The following is an 11090-nucleotide window of genomic DNA, read 5'->3' on the forward strand; positions in this document are numbered from 1 at the left end:
GCCACAAAGTTCTCCACCAGTTTGGCAGCCTCAGCTGCAGTCGCTGGGTTGTGCTCCTTGACCCAGGTCTTCACCTCTGGATAGAGTACTCTGAGATACTGTTCCAGCACGATAAGTTCCATGAGATCCTCTTTGCTGCTCCGGTCGTACTTGACCCAGTTGCAGAAGAGATCCTTCAGCCGGACGTAAAGCTCTTGTGGCGTCTCCTCCGGCCTGGTCTCCAAGGCTCTAAACTGCAGGCGGTAAGTCTCCGCATTGATCTCATATTTTTTTTAGCACTGCCTCCTTTAAAAGGTCATAGTCCAAAGTGCCCTCCGAATCCATTGCTACAAACGCACTCCGGGCCTTGCCAGTCAGGAGCGGAATGAAATGAATGGCCCAGTCCTCCTCTGGCCAGTCAAAGACTGTTGCGAGCCGCTCAAAGGTGGTTAGGTAGTGCTCGATGTTATCCGAGTCTTCCAGCTTAGCCATCTTTGGTTCATAGCCTCTAGGCCGACGGCTGGGGGTTGATGGGGGCTCAGGCGTAGGCTCCTATAGGTCTGTTGGAAGCGGTATGGTCCTCCGTTCCCGAGTTACCTCCACATCCAGCTGTAGCTGAGTCACCTGATGGGTGAGGACTTGGAACTGATGGGCTTGCCTGGACGACTCCTTCTCCAGCCGCTCATCTCTGGCCCGTTGCACCTCCATAAAGGATTCGAACATCTTTGCCATCCGGTTGATAGCAGGATCAGCTGTGGCGGGATCTGGAGTGGGCTCCTGTTACTGTTCATAAAGAAAATAAATAGGCATTAAGTTGCCAGGCTACGTCTCTCAAGACCCTGCACACTTTACCAACCAGCATTACTATGCCACAGTTCTTTCTCTCTGCACAGCCCTTCTGCCACTGAGGCCATGGGGCCTAATACAGCCTTAAACTAGCCGTAGCCCCACCCACTAGATTGCCCCATTGCTAACAAAACAATCTTCAATGTTATCACATGAAAATAATTAAATAATAAATCAAACAAGCAAACAACAAATAAACAAACACATACCAAACGTTTCTCCCCCACCAAAATCACATTTGTAGAGAAAAACCTATACAAGAAATAAACACAAAAACACCCCTGCAATAATGGTTTCTCCCACCCCTCACCCGCGAAACCCCTCTATTTCAACCCAGTGGCACATCCCCTCGGCTTCCCCACGCGAAACCAGGAAGTTGAACCGGAGATCGGGACGGTGGTGGGTTAAGTGTGTACAGTGTTGTAATTACAAAGCTTTAACTAAATAAATAAGAAGTTTGTGTATATTTTCATTACTTGATACCAAAAGACGTTAATACAGATGGGCGATAAAATGACAGTGTATAGTTTGTGTAATATATGCTTGGGATCATGCACAAACATTTGCTATTTAAGAATGCCGGTAGGCCTTTCCCTGCAGCTTAAACAACATTGCATGCTAGCTGGCAATTATGGCAAACTGTGGTAAATGACATTGTAAATAGTGCACCAGTAATAGAACAGCAAACGGCAATGACAGCGATATGACACGGAGAATGGCGGCAAGACAGCTTGAATGTTAGTGCCGGCGTTTGGCTGGCTGCCCGCTTCGTGAGCACGTCACGGCTCAGTTCGTGACAGCTCCTAATAGGGCCGTTAGGGGAGGGTCTTTGTCTTTCTCAGGTGTGAAAAGCAAAATTTTAAATCAATATATTGTCTTATCTGAATGAGCAGTCAGGGTGATTTTCACATAGTTTTAGAGCAAATGTCTTGTGAAGAAATAATCAGTAGGGGTTTCATGGCCTTATTTCAGTGAGAATTTTTTTTTTGTATTTTCACAAACCACGCATAAATGTCATTATCTCAAAACTACAAACTTTTACATACATGCTGCTGATATATTATTGTAGCAGAGTTTGTGCTGAATACAGTGTAATTAGATATAACTCCGATTGTATTTGTCTGAAAGAAGAATGTCATGTACACTATAGGATGGCTTGAGGGTGAGTAAATCATGGGGTAATTTTCATTTTTGGGTGAACTATCCCTTTAAGAGGACATGGTACAGATAAAAAGGGAGCACAGAGAGTTCAGGGACAGTGGACACTAGGGCATCATCCTATACATTTCAGCATATACAGTGTAGATTTGAAAATTAAACTTTTAATCATGGAAGCAACACCAGTTATTTTCACCAAGAGATCTCTTATTTATTATTTTTATGTGTCAGACAAACGAGAGAAACAGGCATAGAAGAGGAAAGTTACAGGCAAGGTCTTCATTCCAGATTTGTCTGTTCCCCTCTCTGTCCTCTCTCCCAATCTCTTTCCTCTCACCCCCTCTCTGCCAGCTGTATGTGTTTCTCTGGGGTGCTACACTATAAGGATTGAGCTTATATACACCATTGAGGAACTTACAAATTCCTTGTAAGTTATAAAAACATGTTGCTATGTTTAAAATGGGACGTATAGCTAATGCTTACACATGGTACAATCCACTTTCTATGTAAAGAAATCTTTATATTTTTTCTTTATTTTCTTCATAACCTTTTAGGATTTTCAAAATGCTAAAATTAAAGGGGACATATCATGCCAAATGCACTTTTTTAGCCCTTAAATGCATTTTGTTGTATATTTGAAGTGTTTAGAAGTACAGAAAATATGAAATTATTCTCTTCAGGTGCTTCGTTGATATCTTTATATTCTGTTTTGGTCATATTTTTCAACCTGTTCCGATTTTTCTGTTATCTATGACGTTTTTTGAACTATTACGTCACAGTATTTGCAGCGGAACTGCCAAATAAGGACATTGACTTCCGGCCCAACACTTCGAGCAATCCGCCATTTTTATTTCTCGCTGCAATTTTGTAGTCCAAGCTAAAGGATGCAGAAGTTACGAGAGGGTAAGTTAAAATGTTCGGTTGTTGGATGTAGTAACCCACACGCTTCATTACACCGTCTAATGTAGATGAACTGCCGCGCTTGTTACAGGACGCATGTTTAACTGAAAGAACGAGCAGAGAGAGAGACCCGGTCGCGCGCGCGCTCACTCTCTCTCTTCAGAGCCAGGCGAAAGTGTAAACAAGACATCACCGTCTCCAAACTAGACGCTGTCTTGCTCTCTCTCCCTCGCACATATTAATCAAAATAAATCGACACGGTGGTAAAAGGTCGGAAGACCAAAGTTTAATGTGTAAATACAGTACACACCATTGCGATACATCCATATGAAGACGTTGTTCTACAGGTTCGTCATCTTCATTTTCATCTCGCTCCTGCTCCGACTCTGGCTCGAACATGTAAGGCTGGCTGGACAAGTCTTCCGTTGTTGACATTTTGTTAATAACGTGTGAATAAAAAGTTTCTGTGCCGCTAGATAATCGTATCTCTGCTATCAAACTACAAAAATGGCCGAACGGGGTGGAGTTGAACCGAGTGTCACCTCTGCAACCTGGAGAGGGGGCGGGGTATGAAGTGTCTCAATTGTATTTAAAGAGACCGCACCAAAACGAGTTGCTCTCAGACACATCAGAAAAGGGGTAGAAAAGGGGCCTGTGGAGCTATAATAATGAGGAATTCAGACCCAAGCATTGCAGTTCCGCTTTATATAGACTACAAATGTATGATTTATATGTAAAAAGGAACAATTTAAAAGCATGATATGTCTCCTTTAAGGGTAGATTGATTACAGTTTGAACAGAGGGACAGGTGAAACACGTTAAAATACTTATGTGTGCACTCCTGACCAGTGTTGGTCTCTGTAGTAAAAAAAATAATAATATAGGCCTATTACTCGGTTTCAAAAGTAATATTATTACTTTACTTATTACTCCCTGCCTACTCATTATATTACTTCTCCGTTACATGCCACAAAATTGGTAATTGTGTCCTTTCTCAAAATTTCTAGCTTCATGTGCACTCTTATATTTATTTAGACATTAACCCTTTCATGCATGAATTATTACTACCCCAGTCAGGATTTTAGGGCATGAAAATAAGATTTGAAAATATTTTTTTTTACAAATATTTTGGTAAAAACAAACAAAAAACAAACAGTATTTAACAAACCAATGATTAAAATTATACAAAATCATGAAAAAAATATAATAAAGCTTCAACTATTGCAAACACAATTGAGTTTGTGACCAGCAGATGAAGAACTTCATACAAGTTGAACTTCATGTGTCTTTGATATCAGAACATGAAGACGTGATTCCATTAAAGATCTCTACAACTGGTGAAGGTACAACTCTGTGGAAATCAAACTCAATCTATGTAGAAAAAACTCATGCTCTTTCCAGTCTACCAGAGTATGTTAATTTACCCTTATTAGCTGATAATTCCGATTATGTTCAAAATGGACACATTTCTACCATAGCTCTCCTCTCTGTGAAAACCTTGGATAATATGCATAACCTCAAGTAACATGCATGATGTAGTCAGATTACCTTTCTGATGTAACGAGTAATGCATTACAAGTAACGTACATTGCGTAATCACATTACTTTTTTGATGTAACTGCAAATTACATTCTAATAACACAAATACATTTATTTACAGCCAAAAAAGTTACTGCAGATGAAGTATTTTCAAGAACAGTCAGTAATAGTCTGAATTGTAGCTGAAAAGCTATTAATAATAATAATAACTTGGACTTATATAGCGCCTTTCATGGTACCCAAGGTCGCTTAACAAATAGGGGGGTTAGGGGTTAAATCTGGTGGAACCCTGACAGTTAGTTGATGCTACAACATTTTGTTTTTTAACTACAAGAGTCACCTAGGATAGAAGGAATGGATTGATACATTCCAGAGCATTCCCTGGCAATTCTGATTGGCTGTCAGCAATCTTAGTTTGGGTAAAAAAAACTAAGAAACTCCACATTCAATGGCTTGCCACTGAAGATTAAAATTTTACTGTTGAATGCCATTTTTTTTTAATTTTTTTTTTTTATTAATGTTCATAATAATTTGTAAAATGTATTTTGTGAAGTCAGAGTATGTTGTACGTGTGCTGAGGAGAGATATGGGATGAGCTATATTTTGCATAGAAGTATGTGTGCAATGCAACATGTTTCACTGAGCAAAGGTTTTCCAATGATGATGTGTACTTCAACTGTGTAGCGTTGGCATATTCTTTACAAGGAAAGGAATGTTTTTCACTGATGCAAATGTACTACGAATGTATACACTGCAGGACAGATTTGTTATTATTTGTAGGTCACTAATCATTTTGATATTCACAATGCTTTGTACAAAGTCCTTTGTATAAAGGTCAGATGTCCTTCTGTCATTAAATGTATTATACTATAATAATAATTTGTTACATTTATATAGTGCTTTTCTCAGCACTCAAAGCGCTTTACATGGAAGGGGGGAATCTCCTTAACCACCACCAATGTGCAGCATCCACCTGGATGATGATGCGACGGCAGCCATATTGCGCCAGAACAGCCACCACACAGCAACTTATTGGTGGAGAGGAGACAGAGTAATGAGGACAATCAGTATATATGGGGATGATTAGGAGGCCATGAGGATGGACAGAGGCCAATGGGCAAATTTTGCCAGGATGCCGGGGTTAAACCCCTACTTTGTTTTAAAATCCCTACTGGGATTTTTAATGACCACAGAGAGTCAGGACCTTGGTTTTAACGTCTGATCCGAAGGACGGTGCTTTTTGACAGTATAGGGTCCCCATCACAGACCGCATCACTTCAGACCTACACAGACCGCAGGGTGAGCACCCCCTGCTGGCCTCACTAACACCTCTTCCAGCAGCAAGCTAGTTCCCTTTCGTAAGGGAACTCCCGCTGCATCGATACTCGACGCTTTGGGGAATGCCTTCGGCATGACGCGTCTGAAGTCTGTAATGGAACTACTCCAATCTTGATTGGTGCTGTGTCTTTCGTCACTCGTGACGTTGCATGTGACGGTGATCCGGAAGCTATATAAGGACAACGGAACATAGCCGCGTCAGCTTTCTGTCTTCAGCAAGCGTTCTGTGTGACTGTATTGTCTTATTTGGTGTTGTCTGTCTATCTCATATATATATGGCGAATATAGAGAAACGATTCAGGCGGTGTGCGTCCCCTTGCCCACGCTATTTGAGCGAGGATGACACGCACTCGTTCTGTGTTGTTTGTCTGGGAGTGGAGCATGCACGGGCAGTGCTCGAGGGCGCTGTCTGTGCAAACTGTTTTCAGCTACCTATGAAAGAGCTCCGCTCCCGTTTGAGCTTGTTCGATCAGTTAGATCAGGCTCGCGTTCCCAGTGCATCAGGTCCCGCGTCTGTTGAGGCAGCGCGCCGCTTGTATGCATGGAATTCGCATGTGGAGCTGGCATATAATACTGAGACGGTCGCGACCCTTTCTCAGTGTTTATTAACCAGCTCCACTGGTCTCGCGCACGGTTCGGAAGCCCACGCTGCGGCTTCTTCCGACCGTGTTAAAGACACAGCGTTTGATTTATCTGGCTCCGAGGAGTTAGATATTATCAACACTGAATCACGTGGATATGGGGATTCGCCACCCCATATTCCCGTTATTGAGGAGTTGCTGGAGGTTGTAACCAGGGCAGTGGTTAAATTAAATGTTGAATGGCCACATAATAAGCAGGAAGCGACTAATAAAAATAAAATGGATGAGCGCTTCCTGCAGACCCAGCCACAATCTTTGTGTCAGAGCCTTCCCTTTTTCACTGATCTCCATACTGAGGTATCGAGATCATGGAAAAATCCATGTTCATCTCAATTATTTTCCCCCCATGTATATATTTACTCATCCATTACGGAATCTAATGAGAATGGTTATGAGGTGATGCCTCGGGTTGAGGAATATTTTGCGAAATATTTTCTCCCCGACATTGCGTCACCCATGTTAGCTCAGACACTTCCCTCCAAATCTCGTACATCGAATTTGTTAGGGAAAGCATATATGGCGGTTGGTCGAGCCGGTGCATGCCTGCACACGATGGGGTTATTACAGGCATACCAGGCTGACCTCCTCAAAGAGGTGGATGATAACTGGGAGGTCTCACTCAACGGTATTACTGAATTTCGTAGAGTAGCTGACTTATCTCTCCGTATTATTAAAGAGACGGCCCGTGCTATTGGCCGTTCTATGGCAGCACTAGTCGTCTCAGAGAGACATTTATGGCTTAATCGCTTGGGGATCGGGGAGAAAGACAGGGCTTTCCTTCTCGATGCCCCCCTTTCGCCTTCTGGCCTTTTTGGCGATGCGGCAAGAACCGTTGTCGAGAGGCTTCAGGAGGCAGAGCGACAATCAGCTATCCCCAGTTGTCAGTCCAGGTCTCATGGGGTTGCTGCCAGGGGGCAGCTTCATGGGACAGCCGCCAGCTCCTCATATTTTGAGAAGGTTTCCTCTTGTGCCCCCCCGTATAAGGCTTGGGGCCAGAAGAAACATTCTCGCATGAAGCCTTCTATACCGAAGACAGGTCGGAGGACTGTCTCTCGGGCTAAGATGGCTTCTACTAAGAGGTCTTGTCGTAACACACGGACCCTTATGGGCGTTCCCCCAGGAGAGTGAGTACAGGAGTCTCGCCCCCTTATGCAGCCCTTAGGAAATCGATGTTCGCTTCCCGCCGCCGATGGCGCTTCGAGACACATCGGCTTCCAGCGAACACAAATCGCAGTATCTGCCCGAAGACGTTGCGGCCCTGTCGAGTTCGCCGCCTCTCAGGAGGTCTGTAGAGAGCATATTTCGGTTAATTCCTGCCAGTTAGCTGCTTCAGGTCACCGAAGCCATTTGGAAAGTTGGAAAGGGACTGGTCCCCATAATGGCATATTTAGACACCCTGAGGGGTCTTCAAAATATAGCCTAGCAGGTCCTGCTTACAGTGGAGCTAATATTCAAATATTATCTACTAAGGGTGGTTCACATGTTGGCCAGCCCCGAGCAGGGTCGGTTCTTGGAACAGGAAGTCTAGTCCCTCTTAACACAGGAAACCTCAAAGTGGGCTCTTCCTTGGTTACGGGAGCCCGGGTTCTACAGCCGGTACTTCATAGTTCCTGTGAGGGGAGGGGAGTTAGGCCTTGTTTCGGATCTCATGCTACTGGATCAACCTCCGAGGGGGTTCAGATTCAAGATACCGACTGTCAGTCAGACCAGCTCCGAGGACTGGTCTGTCATGATAGATTCTCAAGCTCCTTAACTCCTCATTCCCTTCTAACCCCATCACAGGAAGTTTCCAAGATCTGGTTTTGGGGGAAAAGCACATCAGTTCTGGATTCTTTCATTCGGCCTAGTATTGTATCCCCGCACCTCCTCGGAATGCATGGTCACTGTCCTAGCTCCATGGAGTCTTCAGGGCATCCTCATTCCCATCCATTGACTACTAGAGCAGACGGTTCAACACCGAGGTGTTGTTCTGAGTCTCGTCAGGTGCTTGGGAATATGGCTCAGAGTCTAGGAAAAATCACCAGTGCCTCTTCAGAGAAATCTATTCCTGGGGGCGGTTACAGTCACGATGCAGGCACAATTGTCTCCAGCTCGGACATTTACCTTCCTGACCATAGTCATGAATATCAAGCTAAGCCAGGCCACCACTATATGACCTTATCAAAGAGTGGGCTCGCTGGCAGCAGTGTTCAACATACTATTCTTTGGCCTGCTGTGCGTGGGGGCCCTGTAGTAGTGGTTCAGGACCAATGGGTTTTTCCCGAGAAGGAACCCACTCCGCATGACCAGAGTTACGCGCATATGCCCTCGTTTTCTGATCATGGGGAGGAAGTTATGGTTTCTGCTCCTAGAACCTGTGTTGGAAACACAGGGTCTGAGGAAATTTCAGAGAGGTCATCAGGTTCTATTTTTGACAGACAATATGTCGGTGGTCTCTCTGATCATAGAGGGGGCAGTCATCCTGTCGAGGCAGGGGCAGCAGCCCGGGGATTTCAAACTCCACCCCAAGTTGGCTTTAGCCGGGATGGAGGTTGGTGTGTCAGAGGTGGTCCCATTTCCCCTTCATGTGGGCGGCCACCTTCTGCGCCACCTCTCCCGTGCTCTTCCAGCTCCGCTGGGTCTGGATATCATGATACAGACATGGTTGAGGCCACGTCTGTGTATGTTTTACCCGATTGTTCTGCCCCCGGGGGTTCTAGAGTACAAAGGGGTTCGGCAGTACGGGATCAGCTTACTCTTAGTAGCCCCGTACTGACTGGCCCGAATATGGCTTCCAAACATCTGGGCTCTCCTGGCAGGCCTTCCGCGGTAAATCCGGATCAGGATGGTCCTCCCCCCTTGGTCCGAGGTCATGATATTTCACCCTTGGCTGAAGCCCAAGAAGCTGCTGGATTGACCCCTGAGGGGGACCAATTCACAAATTCAGTCTATAATTCTTCAGGCCTTTCATCCTCCACCGCATGTGTCGGCTGATCAAGCTAAATTACACTTGTTATGCCCGGTCCGGGCTCTTGAGGCCTATGTACATAGGACCTCGGGCTGGAGGAAGTCGGACCAGCTGTTTGTGTGTTTTGGGTTATCCAAGAAGGGCTCCCCGGTCTCCAAACAGACTATTAGCAAGTGCATAGTAGAGGCTATTTCTTCAGCTTACGAGGTGTGCAATCTGCCTTCACCTCTCCTGATAAAAGCTCACTCAACTAGAGGAGTGGCATCCTCTAGAGCCTTGCTAGCAGGGGTTTCTCTTCAAGAGGTCTGTGATGCCGCTGGCTGGGCCTCCCCACACACCTTCATAAAACATTACAGTCTGGATCTGCCCTCTACACCAGGTTCACAAGTTCTCATGTCTTGAGTGTGCCAGATTGCTTCACACCAGGGCGGGGTCTCTCAGTGTGGCGGCGTGGGTATTCGTTCCCCAAAGCGTCGAGTATCGATACAGCGGGAGTTCCCTTACGAAAGGGAACGTCTCGGGTTACTATTGTAACCCTCGTTCCCTGAGTAGGGAACGAGACGCTGCATCCCTCGGCCACACTTTTCGCGCTCCTGAGAACGACTTGCTTCGACCCTTTGAAAAGCTGACGCGGCTATGTTCCGTTGTCCTTATATAGCTTCCGGATCACCGTCACATGCAACGTCACGAGTGACGAAAGACACAGCACCAATCAAGATTGGAGTAGTTCCATTACAGACTTCAGACGCGTCATGCCGAAGGCATTCCCCAAAGCGCCGAGTATCGATGCAGCGTCTCGTTCCCTACTCAGGGAACGAGGGTTACAATAGTAACCCGAGACGTTTTCTCAGGAGGTCTCCCATCCAGGCACTAACCAGGCTCAGCCCTGCTTAGCTTCAGTGGGCAATCAGTCTTGGGCTACAGGGTGAAATGGCTATTATAAACTGTTACACGTGAGTTTGAATAGACAGTTAGTATGAAATCAAACAAGACTGCTGATCCAAACTTCACAAATGGCCTGGTTTCAAAGACAGGGCTTAGATTAAGCCAGGATTAGACCTTAGTTCAATTAGGACATTTAAGTAGCTTTTATAAACATGCCTTAGAAAAAAAACTTTACTGTTGTGCATTTAGAGACAATGGTGTAAACTCCACCCACTGGCCCAAAAAACGGTATCCAGTGTCGTGGTCGAAGGAATTCAGCGTGTATGTCTTTTCGGGCGCTTCTGGAAAAATCACTTTAATTTATTAAACAGTTGATTTCTAATTTTAATTCTGAATAATTTAATCTGACTCCAAATTTAAGTGACTCTTTTAAGAAGACAATTTTCTATCTTAACAGCTGATTCTCAGATTAGTTGTGATTTAATTTAGACAAAGGATTATTCTGGGCATCTCATAATTTCAAATATTCGTTCATTAAGGACCCGGTGTCGCTTTGAGACGTCACATCGCGTGCGCAATGTGCGCTTACGGACACAATCCAGCCAGTTCTGAAATAGTCAGAGGGTGCAGTGCAACTATTTTACCCTAAGCGGCCGCTCACTGCTGACTCATGACAAAGGTGTAATTTTTTTTAATAGTTGCGAGCTTGCAACGTGCTAAGTCAGTGATAGTCAGAAATTAGAAGGTCTCCTTAATGAGGTGCCCCATGCTCCATTCATTAGTGCCTTCGGTTTGATCTATTCTGGACAGAGATTTACAGAAACACCAGACTGCACATTAATCTACTGGAAATAATG

The sequence above is a fragment of the Abramis brama genome (assembly GCF_963993115.1).
Source record: "Abramis brama genome assembly, chromosome: 16".
In the NCBI taxonomy this organism is placed as follows: Eukaryota; Metazoa; Chordata; class Actinopteri; order Cypriniformes; family Leuciscidae; genus Abramis; species Abramis brama.